Source organism: Macrobrachium nipponense, chromosome 24, assembly GCF_015104395.2.
Source record: "Macrobrachium nipponense isolate FS-2020 chromosome 24, ASM1510439v2, whole genome shotgun sequence".
In the NCBI taxonomy this organism is placed as follows: Eukaryota; Metazoa; Arthropoda; class Malacostraca; order Decapoda; family Palaemonidae; genus Macrobrachium; species Macrobrachium nipponense.
This window is the reverse complement of record NC_061091.1, coordinates 66,250,281-66,265,113: the sequence shown is the minus strand read 5'-3', so window position 1 is coordinate 66,265,113 and position 14,833 is coordinate 66,250,281. Positions and strand designations below refer to the sequence as shown.

General features: G+C 39.9%; 1 protein-coding gene across 1 annotated transcript in view; it reads right to left on the bottom strand.

Annotated features, from left to right (window-relative positions):
* The window catches only part of LOC135203285 (zinc finger protein 37-like), a 128,110-nt gene that overhangs the window by 34,740 nt on the left and 78,537 nt on the right, over positions 1-14,833 (bottom strand). The window lies entirely within an intron of this gene.

Here is a 14,833-nt window from a genome sequence, read left to right as displayed (position 1 = left end):
GTTATTAAATCATCATTTTTATTTGTGTAATAAATTTGAATTTATTGACCAACACTCCTATAATGCAGTCTTTTCATAATTAATATACTATTTGCATGATTATCTTAAATAAAACTGAGTTTGGTCAGCCATGGTGGGTGAGGGGGGTACGTAACAGTAGGAGAAGGTAATAAAGGGTACAATACGTAGGTGAAATGTTTGGACAACACTAAACTACAGCAATTTATAAGCAGTCCCCAGTTATCAGCAAACTCGACCCGGTTTTATGGGGCTAGACCAGCGATTTATGGCACCATAACGGGCCAGGTTTTGATTATTGGCACCATAATGTACTGAAAATAGTTATGGCATCATAACTTACCTTACAGAGGCGCTATTAACTGAAACTCAGCACCCCTAAGTGCCATAAAGCACTGAGTTTCGGTTCCAACGATAACTGGGGACTGCCTATAGTAAATACCAACTGATAAACCCATTCTAACCAGATCAAACCCACCCCGTTCTGAAGACAAACTTATGGTCAGAAACAATGACACCCTTAGAAAACTACAAAGATTCTCTACCCGACGTCAAGGTTATATCGTTGTCACAGGCTGACAACCTGATGCTTAGTCAAACTTCTAAACTATTTAAAGGTTCACTCAAAGGATTTGGTCTTAAATGAAGTAGTAATTGAAATGAGGAAATTGAAGTTAGGCAGCCTTAGTAGGAGGAGACCAAAGGGAACAGACAAAGTAAAAGGTAGAAAGCAATGCAGGTGGTATTAAAAAGACACTGCAGAGAACTTACAGTACCATTCACAATATGTTGCACAAAGCAAGTGTTAACGAAGGTATAGTAGCTTTAAAAGATCCTCCAAAGTAGGAAAATTGTCTTATCATAAAATGCCCATATGAATTATCAAAAAAAAAATTATAATTTATTGTAACACTGATATTTCTTATTGAGAACAGCTGATATACACTACAGTACACTATGCAGTTTTGAGCAAATGGAAAACTGAGAAAAAAAGTGCAAAATTAAGACTGGATGAATAAGGATTGAATGCATAAAGCACATAAACCCTATCATCTTATCCCCAGTGTGTGTGTGTGTGTGTGTGTGTGTGTGTGTGTTTTCATGTTATTCAAAAACTGATACAATATTTAAATCTCCCTCCTTTATGATTATATATATTAATAAAAGGTAAATTCTCTACTGAATAATTGATAAAAGGTCCACAACAGTTAAGGGACTTTCTAAAATAACATTTACAGCTATATGTAGATTTACTGGCTGTTACAGCCGAGAACACTAACCCATTACAGGAAAGGAAAATACCTAATAAAGGTATTATTGTATATTTATTTGTATTCAGTAAACAACATTGGAGCAATATAAAACACACATTATATATGGAATTCTGCAGCCATTTCAGTTGGCTAACTGAATGAAAATGCACAGAACAGATACAATTTTTTAGCAACACATTTTTCACTTTTAATTCTGTGATACACCAAAGTAATTTTGTAATGCATCACAAACCCATTTAGACTGAAATACACAATAGGGTTTTGCCCAAATTGTATGACAGACCATCAGTCCTTTGAGCTCTTAAAAAATATACGCCCTCGTTTATAATGGATAATGATTTTTTCATACAAATGCATTACTCATAATCACACCAATTTCATGTTGGGTAAAATCAAGGACAGTTTGCTCTGTATTCAAAAGAAATTCAGAAAAAAAAGGCAGTCGGTTGTATGTACTCATGTGTTTATAGATCCTATCCCAAGTCTCCAGCAGCTAACTGCGTAATTGCATGTCCTCTGACAAATTAGCTGTAAAAATTAGCGAAACCCGGAAGTGGGAACTCCATTATCATAAATAATAGGTACATAAGGCAAAATTTTTGTTTTTTAAAAATTTCAATTCTTTTCACCACGAAACAACTAACTGTAAATAGCACATAGAAATTTAGAAGGTTAAGACCGGGCATCTAATAATCACAAAGATAAACAATTTAACCCATATTTCTAGGAATAGTTTTATAAACGCGCCCATTAACCCTCTTACGCCAGAGCGGTAAATAAAAAATTGTCTCCCGTGTGCCGGAGGGGTTTCTGAGTGAGCGCGGAAGCGGAAAAAATATTTTTTTCAAAAAATCACAGCGCGCTTAGTTTTCAAGATTAAGAGTTCATTTTTGGCTCCTTTTTTTGTCATTGCCTGAAGTTTAGTATGCAACCATCAGAAATGAAAAAAAATTATCATTATCATATATAAATAATGCGATATATGATAGTGCAAAAACGAAATTTCATATATAATTGTATTCAAATCGCGCTGTGCGCAAAACGGTTAAAGGTAACAAGTTACTTTTTTTTTCATTGTAATGTACACTAAATTGCTATCATTTTGGTACATAACACATTGTAAAATGATAAAAGCACACGAGAAAATACACAAAATAACGCATGAAGGAATCGTAACGCGCGGAAGTAAACAAATATTTTTTTCAAAATTCACCATAAATCTAAATATTGTCCTAGAGACTTTCCAATTTCTTTCAAAATGAAGAAAAAATGATTGAATATTACTATACTGTAAGAGTATTAGCTTACAATTGCAGTTTTCGACCATATCTGAAGAGTTAAAGTTGACCGAATGTCGAATTTTTTTATATATATATATTTTTTATATGCAATTATTTCGGAAATAAGAAAAGCTACAACCTTCGAATATTTTTAGTTTTATTCTACATGAAATTGCGCACATTTTCATATATAAAACTATGAAATGCCTAATATGAAACTGAGCAAATATGCCGAGAATGGGACGTAAGTATTTTGGAGATTTGTGGCGGAGAATCCGCGCGCGGAGGGAAGAAAAGTTTTTTTTTTTTAATTCACCATAAATCTAAATATTTTGCTAGAGACTTCGAATTTGTTTCAAGATGAATATAAATGACTGAATATTACTAGACTGTAAGAGTTTTAGCTTACAATTGCGTTTTTTGACCATTTCGGTAGAGTCAAAGTTGACCGAACGTAGTTTTTTTTCTATTTATCATGATTTATATGCAAATATTTCAAAAATGAGAAAAGCTACAACCTTCAATTATTTTTTGTTGTATTCTACATGAAATTGCGCACATTTTCATATATAAAACTTTATGTAACGGCTAATTTAAAATGGTGCAAACATTACCACAATCGCACGTATGATTTTTTCGGAAGAGTTACCGCGCGGACGTAAAGAAAATGATATTGTCATGATACAATAAAGTTTTATACATACTTACCTGACAGATATATACTTAGCTATAGACTCCGTCGTCCCCGACAGAAATTCAAATTTCGCGGCACACGCTACCGTAGGTCAGGTGATCTACCGCCCTGCCCTGGGTGGCAGGACTAGGAACCATTCCCGTTTTCTAATCAGATTTCTTCTCTTCCACCTGTCTCCTGCGGGGAGGCTGGGTGGGCCATTAATCGTATATATCTGTCAGGTAAGTATGTATAAAACTTTATTGTATCATGACTATCATTTTTATACATTCAACTTCCCTGCCAGATATATACTTAGCTGATTAGCACCCATTGGTGGTGGGTAAGAGACAGCTAACTACTGAAATAGACAGGTAAACAACATATGATGTAAGTATTAATAAACCTTGGTTCCTACCTGATTAGGCGGAAGACTTTGTGGCTACTGCCCAGGAGTCTGCTTCGCCTCAAGAGCCTCAGCGAGATATTGATCTATGGCTAAGAGTTCTTGTGGGTCTGCCGATGGGGTCTTATCCACTTACTCGGCAGAGCCTAAAGGCCTTTGTCATTGGGTGCTATTCCACTAACATGACAATACACCTTGTTCAAGGAGCACAACACCGATCCCGATCACCTGATCCTAACATCCATGTTAGTTCTAAGATTGCAAGGAGTAATCCCCAAACTCCCTACAAACAACCAATAACTCGAAACATAAAAACACGTACACTTTATAACAAAACACAAAAAAAAAAAATTTGCACCCCCCTACTAGCCATACATACCCCTGGTCCCCTACCAGCAAAGACACCAGCCACCCGTGCAACATCAGCACGCTTGCTAATAGGAAACCAAGCACATATCTGACAAGAGGGTTTATGTACATTTAAGATAAAATATTTTAAGGATCAGTCTTTGTTTCTCCAAGTCCAGTACTGTATCTGCTGATACAAATGGACCGAGAGAGAAGCATTTCTCATAGGTCACTCTCACATCCTTCAGGTAATGAGATGCAAAAACTGAATTGCATCTCCAATATGTAGTTTCAATGATATTCCTTAGAGACATATTCTTTTGAAACACTAGCGACGTTGCTACTGCCCTTACTTCATGAGTTTTAACCCTTAGAAGTCCGAAGGATTCATCCGGGCAGTTCTTGTGCGCCTCAGTAATTACGCTTCTCACAAAGAAGGCCAAGGCGTTCTTAGACATGAGTCTTTTGGGGTTCTTCACAGCACACCAAAGACCTTGTTGACAGCCTCCCATCTGCTTCTTTTTCTCCAAATAAAATTTAAGAGCTCTAACCGGGCAGAGAGACCTCTCTATCTCTCTGCCTACCAGGTTAGATAGGCCTTTTACCTCAAAGCTCCTGGGCCAAGGTTTTGATGGGTTCTCATTTTTCGCCAGAAATAATGTTTGGAACGAACAGATAGCCGCATCTCCTTTAAACCCCAGAGCGTGCAATTCGCTCGTCCTCTTGGCCGTCGCGAGAGACAATAGGAATAAACATTTCCTAGTAATGTCCCGGAAGGAGGCAAGATGTAGAGGTTTGAATTTGTCCGAGGCAAGGAATTTCAGGACCACGTCCAGATTCCAGCTAGGTGTTCTCAGAGTCTTTGATTTCGAAGTCTCGAATGACCGAATCAAATCGTGGAGATCCTTATTCTCTGCAATCTCCAGCCCTCGATTCCTGAATACTGAAGACAGCATACTCCTGTATCCCTTGATGGTAGACACAGAAAGATGCGATTTCTCTCTAAGAAAAAGGAGGAAATCGGCAATGTTAGTTATAGAGGTACTGGAGGAGGACAGCTTCTTCGTCCTACACCATCTCCTAAAGACTTCCCACTTCGATTGGTATACTCGTCTCGTTGAAGATCTGTGGGCTCTAGCGATAGCGCTTGCAGCTTTGCGAGAAAATCCCCTCGCTCTGACGAGTCTTTCGATAGTCGAAAGGCAGTCAGAGCGAGACCGGGGAGGTTGTGATGAAACCTCTCGAAGTGGGGTTGTCTGAGTAGATCTGTTCTGCTTGGCAGAGATCTGGGGAAGTCCACTATCCACTCCAGTACCTCCGAGAACCATTCTTGGGCTGGCCAAAATGGGGCTATGAGGGTCAACTTCATCCCCTTTGAAGCCACGAATTTCCTGAGTACTTCCCCCAGGATCTTGAATGGGGGAAAGGCGTAGGCGTCTAGGCCCGACCAATCTAGGAGAAACGCGTCGATTGCAAAGGCTCTTGGATCTTCTACTAGTGAACAAAAAATCTCTACTCTTTTGGAGAGGAACGTAGCAAATAGGTCTATGTGAGGCCTCCCCCACAGGGACCACAGACTTCGACACACTTCTGCGTGTAGAGTCCACTCTGTGGGGAGGACCTGATTCCTCCTGCTTAGCCTGTCTGCTCTCACATTTCGTATCCCTTGTACAAATCTTGTGAGGAGAGTTATACCTCTTTCCTCTGTCCAGGTTAACAGATCTCTTGTTAGCTGATAGAGGGAGAATGAATGAGTCCCTCCTTGTTTGCGGATGTAAGCCAGAGCCGTGGTGTTGTCCGAGTTTATCTGAACCACCCCGCCTCTGACTACCTCCTCGAAGAATCTTAAGGCCAGGTGTATGGCTACTAGTTCCTTGCAATTGATATGCCAAGACACCTGTTCCTTTGTCCAGGTGCCCGACACCTCCCTTGCTCCTAGCGTCGCTCCCCATCCCGACTACACGAAAGCGTCGGGAAAATAAACACTTGGTTGGGGTTCTGCAGGGCAAGTGACACACCTTCGTTCTTCTTTAGAGGAAGGATCCACCACTTTAAGTGATTCTTCACCTCCTGTGGAATCGGAAAAGAGTCTGAGAGTTGCCCCGTCTTCCAACTCCAAACCTTTTTCAGGAAAAACTGAAGAGGGCGAAGGTGAAGCCTCCCTAGAGTGAAGAACTTTTCTAGCGAGGACAGAGTCCCTAACAGGCTCAAATATTCCCTCTCTGAACTGTGTTCTCTCTCTAAGAAGTTCGAGATTCTTGACAAGCCTCGAGTGATTCTCTCTTGCGAAGGAAATACCCGAAAACCCCGAGAATCCATCTGAATCCCCAGATAGACCAAGTTCTGGCTGGGGATCAGTTGCGACTTCTCGAGGTTTACGAGTAATCCCAGAGACTGTATCATATTTCGTGTTATCATCAGGTCCTCCAAACACTGGTTCTCCGACTTGGCCCTGATCAGCCAGTCGTCTAAGTAGAGGGAGATGTTGATTCCCTCTAGATGAAGCCATTTCGCTACATTCGCCATCAGGTTGGTGAAGACCTGAGGAGCTGTAGACAGGCCGAAACACAGAGCCCTGAATTGAAAAATCTTGCCCCCTATCATAAACCGAAGATATTTCTTTGACGAGTGGTGAATGGGAACGTGGAAATATGCGTCTTGTAAGTCCAGAGAGACCATTCAATCTCCTGGACGTAGGGCTGACATCACCGAGGAGGACGTTTCCATTCGGAACTACTTCTTTTGTACAAATCGGTTCAGCGCGCTTACGTCCAGAACCGGTCTCCACCCCCCCGAAGCCTTTGGTACTAGGAAAAGGCGATTGTAAAATCCCGGGGAGAGTGGATCCTGTACAAGTTCGATGGCCTCCTTTTCCCACATTTGATCCACCATTTGAAGGAGCGTATTTTTCATTACAGGGTCTCTGTATCTCGCTGACAGTTCCCGAGGAGTAGAGGTTAGGGGAGGACTGTCTTCGAAGGGGATAATGTATCCCTTCTTTAGAACCGAAACCGACCAAGAGTCGGCTCCTCTCTGCGCCCAGGCTCCTGCAAAGTTCAGGAGTCTGGCGCCTACTGGTGTTTGGAGGATAAGCAAGTCACTTTCCTTTCTTGAAGGGCCTGAAGAAAGACCTTCCTCTCTTATCAGAGCTCTTCTTTCTGGTAGGGGGACGAGCCGTTGCACCTCCACGAAAGGGCTGCTGAGGAGGACGAGAGTCCTTCTTAATCGTAGAAACTACAGGGTGACTCTTCTTAGTAGTCTGTACAAGGAGGTCTTGTGTCGCCTTCTCAGTTAGTGAGCGAGATATATCTTTCACCAACTGAGAAGGAAACAGATGATCGGACAGAGGGGCGAACAATAACGCGGTTCTCTGACTAGGAGAAACAGCCTTTGACAAAAGGGATCCATACACCGATCTCTTTTTCAGCAAACCAGCTCCAAATAGGGAGGAAACCTCTCCTGAACCGTCTTGTACCGCCTTGTCCATGCATGCCGGGACGCTATGGAGAACTTCTGGGTTATTAAGAAACTCTGAGTCCTGAGACTTCTTAGCCAGTACTCCGAGAGACCAGTCCAGGAAATTGAACACCTCTAAGACGATGAATAATCCTTTAAGAAGATGGTTCAATTCCGAAATGCTCCATGTCGATCTGGCCGACCCTAAAGAGTGTCGTCTGGAGGCATCAACCAGATTTGAGAAGTCTGCGTCTGCCGAAGCAGGGAGAGAAAGACCCATAGTTTCTCCTGTTCCGTACCAAATACCTCTCCTTCCAAGGAGTTTGGAAGGAGGCATGCAGAACACTGTTTTGCCCAACTCTTTCTTAGTGCCCATCCATGAATCCAGAGACTGGAGGGCCTTTTTCATAGAAATTGCTGGTTTCATCTTAAGGAAAGCAGAGGACTTTACCGTTGTAGTACTTGAAAAAAGCGAACGAGGAGAAGGAGGAGCGGCTGGGCTAAGAGAGTCTCCATACTCTTGAAGTAATAAGGAGGCTAAAGTCTTATAGTTAGAGAGTCCCTCATTTGTAGGGAGCTCGTCTTCTGACACTTCTTCTAAAACTCGATCGGAAGAAGGAGAACGTTCTCGTTTGGAGGAAGAGTCTTTCCAAGACCTCCTACGATCCGAAGGAGAGGTGCTTCTGTCTGGAGAAGAGCCACAATATTCGGACATGAGTCTAGTCAAATCTTGCCTCATGGTAGATTTCCGACTCCTGGCTCCTGGCTCCTGGCTCCTGGGTGATTCCTCACTCCTGGCTGGCGCCACACGCCTGTTAGGCTCCTCACACCTGGTTGGAGTCATGCGCTTGGTTGACTCCTCACTCCTGTTAGGAGTCACGCGTTTAGATGATTCCCGTCTGATTGACTCCTCACTCCTGGAAGGTGCCGCACGCCTGAACGACTCTTCACTTCTAGCAGGAGCCTTGCGTTTGGTTGGCTCCTCGCTCTTGTTAGGAGCCTCACTCCTGATAGGAGCTTCGCTCCTGGCGGCAGGGACCTCCATACGTCTAGAGGACTTCTTGATGGGAAGGGAAGTATCTTTCCTTCGAGGAGGTTCCTTTGCAAGCACTCCCACTAATGACGATATCTGTTCTTGCATAGAGAGGAGGATTCTCTTAGTAGCCTCCTCTTTCTCCTCCTCAGGAAGAGGAGGAGAAGGAGGAGGGGAGGAGTCTATTGGCTCGTCAACTACTGGTGACAAAAGGGCTCTCTTTGCCCTCTTAACATCCGAAGGCGACTCCTCAGGGAAGCGTTCCGGGCTCGAGTCAAGAGTCTGCGCCTTCCAACTCCTCTTCAATGGTCGCGAGCGATCCGAATCCCTCCAATCGCGTCTAGGAGACGAAGATCCCGATGACGAGAAACATTCACGCAGGACGCTTTTGCAATAGCGATCCCTGGCAGTCTGGGGTGTCACAGAGCCTGCCGAAGGGACACCTGATCGGTGGGGAATCTCCACAATCTCTTTACGGTTTTTGACATTCCTTCTCCTCTGGGCATGGGAGCTTGGAAGAGGTCTAGACCTGGGAGCGTTGTGGAGCCGACCAGATGCCCCCTCCACTACACTGGGGACACTCACATCACTGTCCACTGTACAATCACAAGCCTTACCTTGCAGAGCAGCCATTTTGTTTTCCATGATCTTGAAAGCTGCTTTTAGATCCACAAGTTCTTTTGCCGAATCTGCAGGATCTGCAATAGGTAAAGAGGCTGAAAAGGAAGGAGAAGTTGCAATTCTTACAAGAGGGGAAGATCCCAAACTAGGAACTAGCTCATTAGATCTAGAACCACTCAAACTTCTAGAGGAAGCTTTCCTCACTCTTTCTCTCTCTAACTTCTTCAAATAAGAACAGTGGTACCTCGAGATACGAAATTAATCCGTTCCGAGACGGCCTTTGTATCAAGAGTTTTTCGTATCTTGGAACACATTTTACATGTAAAATGGCTAATCCGTTCCAAGCCCTCCAAAAACACCCCAGTAAATTATATTTCCAGGCCTAAAACACATGTTCTAGGGTTACGACGGAAGAAATATGACTCCAAAAAGGCAAAATACTGTACATACTTGAGTAATATTCAACTGCATGTAATGTTCAACCCCATTTTTACTGCATATATTAGGACTTTAGCATATGTCCCTACTGTAGCCTAGTCTATGATTCTGACATCTAAACCTAAGAGCTAAAAGCTTAGAATATGCCAATAAAATGTATAAATAATCAGTATGTACTCATTTCAAATAATTATTAATTAATCATTAACTATAATACACAAACAAACAAAAAACAAACCTTCCAATCGATTGTTTACATTCTCAGCTCTTACCCGTCTTACGAGTATCGAACGAGCGCCAAGCAATCATTTTTCCTAGCACACAGTAAGCCATGAATTGTCATTAGTATCTCTCTTCAACTAATGAAACCACCAAACAGTATAATAACCATTCATTTCTATTCTTTATTCTATCTTTACCTAACGGAGATACAGAGTTACTGACAGCTATAATGAAACATACGCAATACGTATACGTAACGTAATAATATAACAGAAGAAGAATTCTAAAAAATGCGTATTTGTTGGCAGTCTGATTTATTTTATATTTTATGATAACTAATTCACATTTTTTTTATTAAATGTATTGGCATGTACTCATTTCAAATAATTATTAAGTAACCATTAACTATAATAACAAACAAAAAAAGCTTCCAAACGTCTGTTTACATCCAGCACTTACGAGTATCGAACGATCGCCAAGCAATCACTTTTACACAGTAAGCCATAAATTTTCATTATCTCTTCTAACTACTGAAACTACCAAACAGTATAATAACCATTCATTTCTATTCTTTATTCTATCTTTATCTAATGTTCTTTTTTTTATTAAATGTATTGCATGAATACTAATTTTTTCAATTTACAGCAACCTTTTACCAATAGAATACTTAAAGCACAAGGGGTAGATGCTGACCAATAGGAGAGCAGGACCTTATGGGGTGACTAGCATCAGGAACCAATGGGAGAGCGGGAGGATGGTGGCGAGTTTACTCAGTTGGCGGCGCGGGAGTTTTAAAATTGTTCTTGGTGGTCCGGGCAAATCTCGGGACTTTATAGCAACAACCTTTCCTACCTTGAAAACTTTTCGTATGTAGAGCAGTAAAATTTTTCATATTGGCTTTCGCAATTTGGATTTTTCGTAAGTTGAGCCTTTCGTATCTCGAGGTACTACTGTACGTAGTTAGATTCTTCCACTCTCTCTCACTCAAATTCTCACATTCCTTACAAGTATTAGTAAAAGAGCATTCATACTCTCTGCAACCCTTACATACGGTGTGAGGATCTACCGAAGCTTTCGGCAACCTCACCTTACAGCCTACATTCACACAATATCTCATAACCATTCCGGCGTCAGACATTCTAAGAAAATTCCAAAGCAAGTCCACAAAAACAGTCCACAAAAGCGTATGCCAATCCAACAATCCAGATACGTCACCAAAAGTCGGTCAAGAAGATCAATTGTCGATGAAAAAAGAAAATCCAGTCAAGAGGAACCAAAAACAATGTTGATGGTCCGGGCGACAGAAGAAATCTGATTAGAAAACGGGAATGGTTCCTAGTCCTGCCACCCAGGGGCAGGGCGGGCGGTAGATCACCTGACCTACCGGTAGCGTGTGCCGCGAAATTTGAATTTCTGTCGAGGACGACGGAATCTATAGCTAAGTATATATCTGGCAGGGAAGTTGAATGTATAAAAACATTATTTTTTTCATAAATTCACCATAAATCAAAATATTGTGCTAGAGACTTCCAATTTGTTGCAAAATGAAGGTAAATGCTTCAATATTACTATAATATAAGCGTTTTAGCTTACAATTGCGTTTTTCGACCATTTCGGTAGAGTCAAAGTTGACCGAAAGTTGAAATTTTGGCAATTATCGTTATTTATATGAAAATATCTCAAAACTGATAAAAGCTACAACCATGGGTTGTTTTTAGTTGTATTGTGCATGAAATTGCGCACATTTTCATACATAAAACTTTATATAACGGCTAATTTTAAAATGGTGCAAACATTACCACAATCGCATGTATGATTTTTTCGGAAGAGTAAGAGTTACCGTGCGGACGTAAGGAAAAAGTTTTTTCATAAATTCACCATAAATCAAAATATTGTGCTAGAAACTTCCAATTAGTTGCAAAATTAAGGTAAATGATTGAATATTACTAGAATATAAGCGTTTTAGCTTACAATTGCGTTTTTCCACCATTTCGGTAGAGTCAAAGTTGACCAAAGGTTGAAATTTTGGCAATTATCGTTATTTATATGAAAATATCTCAAAACTGATAAAAGCTACAATCATGAGTATTTTATTGTTGTATTCTACATAAAAATGCGCACATTTTCATATATAATACTTCATGTAACGGCTAATTTACAATGGTACAAAAATTATGTCAAAGTGACAAAATAATTTCCGAGATGTGTCACAGATACTTTTTAGTGCGGCAAGAAAGAAATTCGCGCTTGCGCGCCTGCGTAACGATTGTAAACAAACAACACCTTGATCCGTGGGAACTCCCAGCATCCCCAAGGCGCGTGATTCAAAAGTTTTAGGCTGGTAGGCCTGTAAGTATTTTTCCGCGAATTTTAAAAAAAACTTTTGTAAGTCGACGTAAAATACGTCCAGTCGGCACACGGGAGACAAAAAATGTCGACGTAAAATACGTCCAGTCGGCGTAAGAGGGTTAACATGTACAGCAGGAACACCATTTATATAACTATATTGTACGCTATAGTAGAACTTGAGACAGGAAAAATAACCACACTTTACTTGCAAAATAAAAAAAAATAGAAGTGCAATTTATTTTGTGCCATACTTGACAACACACTCAATAAGTTGAGGTGCTGGTGTGTACACATTCATAGCTAGGTATTGATCAAATTTACTTTTCACTGAACCTTTTCCTGGACTTTGATTTTATCTGTCAGTTTAAAAAGATTGAAGGCATCTACAAAAATTGTTTTTTCAAGGGATGGACTGGGAAGGGCATGTTGAATCCTTGACTCCTTTTTCCTCCACATTCTAAAGGTGTTCTCTAGATAAGAAGTTGAGAATTCATGTGTGAACTTTTACTATGGTAGAATATTCAAGCATTTACCTTCATTTTGCAACAAATTGGAAGTCTCTAGCACAATATTTCAATTTATGGTGAATTTATGAAAAAAATAACATTTTCTTTACGTCCGCGCGGTAACTCTTCCGAAAAAATCATACGTGCGATTGTGGTAATGTTTGCACCATTTTAAATTAGCCGTTACATAAAGTTTTATATATGAAAATGTGTGCAATTTCATGTAGAATACAACAAAAAATAATTGAAGGTTGTAGCCTTTCTCATTTTTGAAATATTTGCATATAAATCACGATAAATAGAAAAAAAACCACGTTCGGTCAACTTTAACTCTACCGAAATGGTCGAAAAACGCAATTGTAAGCTAAAACTCTTACAGTCTAGTAATATTCAGTCATTTATCTTCATCTTGAAACAATTCGAAGTCTCTAGCAAAATATTTAGATTTATGGTGAATTTAAACAAAAATCTTTCCTTCCCTCCGCGCGCGGATTCTCCGCCACAAATCTCCGAAATGCGTACGTTCCATTCTCGGAATATTTGCTCAGTTTCATATTAGGCATTTCATAGAGTTTTATATATGAAAGTGTGCACAATTTCATGTAGAATAAAACGAAAAATATTTGAAGGTTGTAGCTTTTCTTATTTCCGAAATAATTGCATATAAAAAATATATATAAAAAAATTCGACATTCGGTCAACTTTAACTCGTCAGATATGGTCGAAAACTGCAATTGTAAGCTAATACTCTTACAGTATAGTAATATTCAATCATTTGTCTTCATTTTGAAAGAAATTGGAAGTCTCTCGGACAATATTTAGATTTATGGTGAATTTTTGAAAAAAATATTTGTTTACGTCCGCGCGTTACGAATTCATGCATTATTTTGTGATAATATTTTCTCTGTGTTGCTTTTATCGTTTTACAATGTGTTATATACCAAAATGATCGCAATTTAGTGTACATTACAAAGAATAAAAAGTAACTTGGTTACCTTTAACCGTTTTGCGCACAGCGCGATTTGAATACAATTATATATGAAATTTCGTTTTTGCGCTATCATATATCGCATTATTTATATATGATGATAATTTTTTTCATTTCTGATGGTTGCATACTAAACTTCAGCCAATGACAAAAAAAGGAGCCAAAAATGAACTCTTAATCTTGAAAACTAAGCGCTGTGATTTTTTGAAAAAAATATTTTTTCCGCTTCCGCGCTCACTCTGAAACACCTCCGGCACACGGGAAACAATTTTTTTTTTACCTCTTCGGTGTAAGAGGGTTAAATTTATGCATAAAATGTCTTTTTTTTTTAAATGAAAGTTTCACTCCTTGTTCATCTGGCAATAATATGCTAACAAATTCTGAGATCTTTGGTTAAATAAAACGTAACTGCATGCACATACGCACTGTACCTGCATTTCATAAATAGACAAGTATGCAAATCAGTATAAATGTATAACAACAGTTCCTGGCATTAATTTAATTGAAGTAACTGTGTTTAACTGTTTGAGTACTTGCTCTGAAACTCTGGTTAAAACAAGTGTAACTGCCCTGTATGTGTACCACAGCAAAACAAATCTTGGGTAATTGAAATTATAAAATTAGCTCCGTATACGAATTCTTTCAAGAAGTGACTGTCTAGTTTCTTTGTTTTGCTGGACTGACTAGCACAGATCTGCAACTAAGAGAAGTGCAACTGCCTGAGCCTATCGACTCGTCCATGAGTTTGGAACATCTCATTTTGGTCTATTACATAACAATGGAATTTGGCGAATCTGACTCGGACTACGATGTCCACAGTCACCACAATCCTACTGGGGCCTCACTTTGCTTCTTACACAAAAATTTACAGTACTAGTACATATCTAAGTTAAGTATATCTTAGTTTTACCAGACCACTGAGCTGATTAACAGCTCTCCTGGGGCTGGCCCCAAGGATTAGATATTTTTACCTGGCTAGGAACCAATTGGTTACCTAGCAACAGCTTATTGTGGGATCTGAACTACATTATATCAAGAAATGAATTTCTATCAACAGAAAAAAATTTCTCGTTCCGCGTTAGCCGAGCCGAGAATCAAACTTCAGACCGCCGGATTGGAAGCGGAGCGCAAAATCCACTCGTCCAACGAACTAGTACATATCTAATATGATTTGATAATTTGACTGACATGTACTATATTTAATGCATTCTTGTTTATATT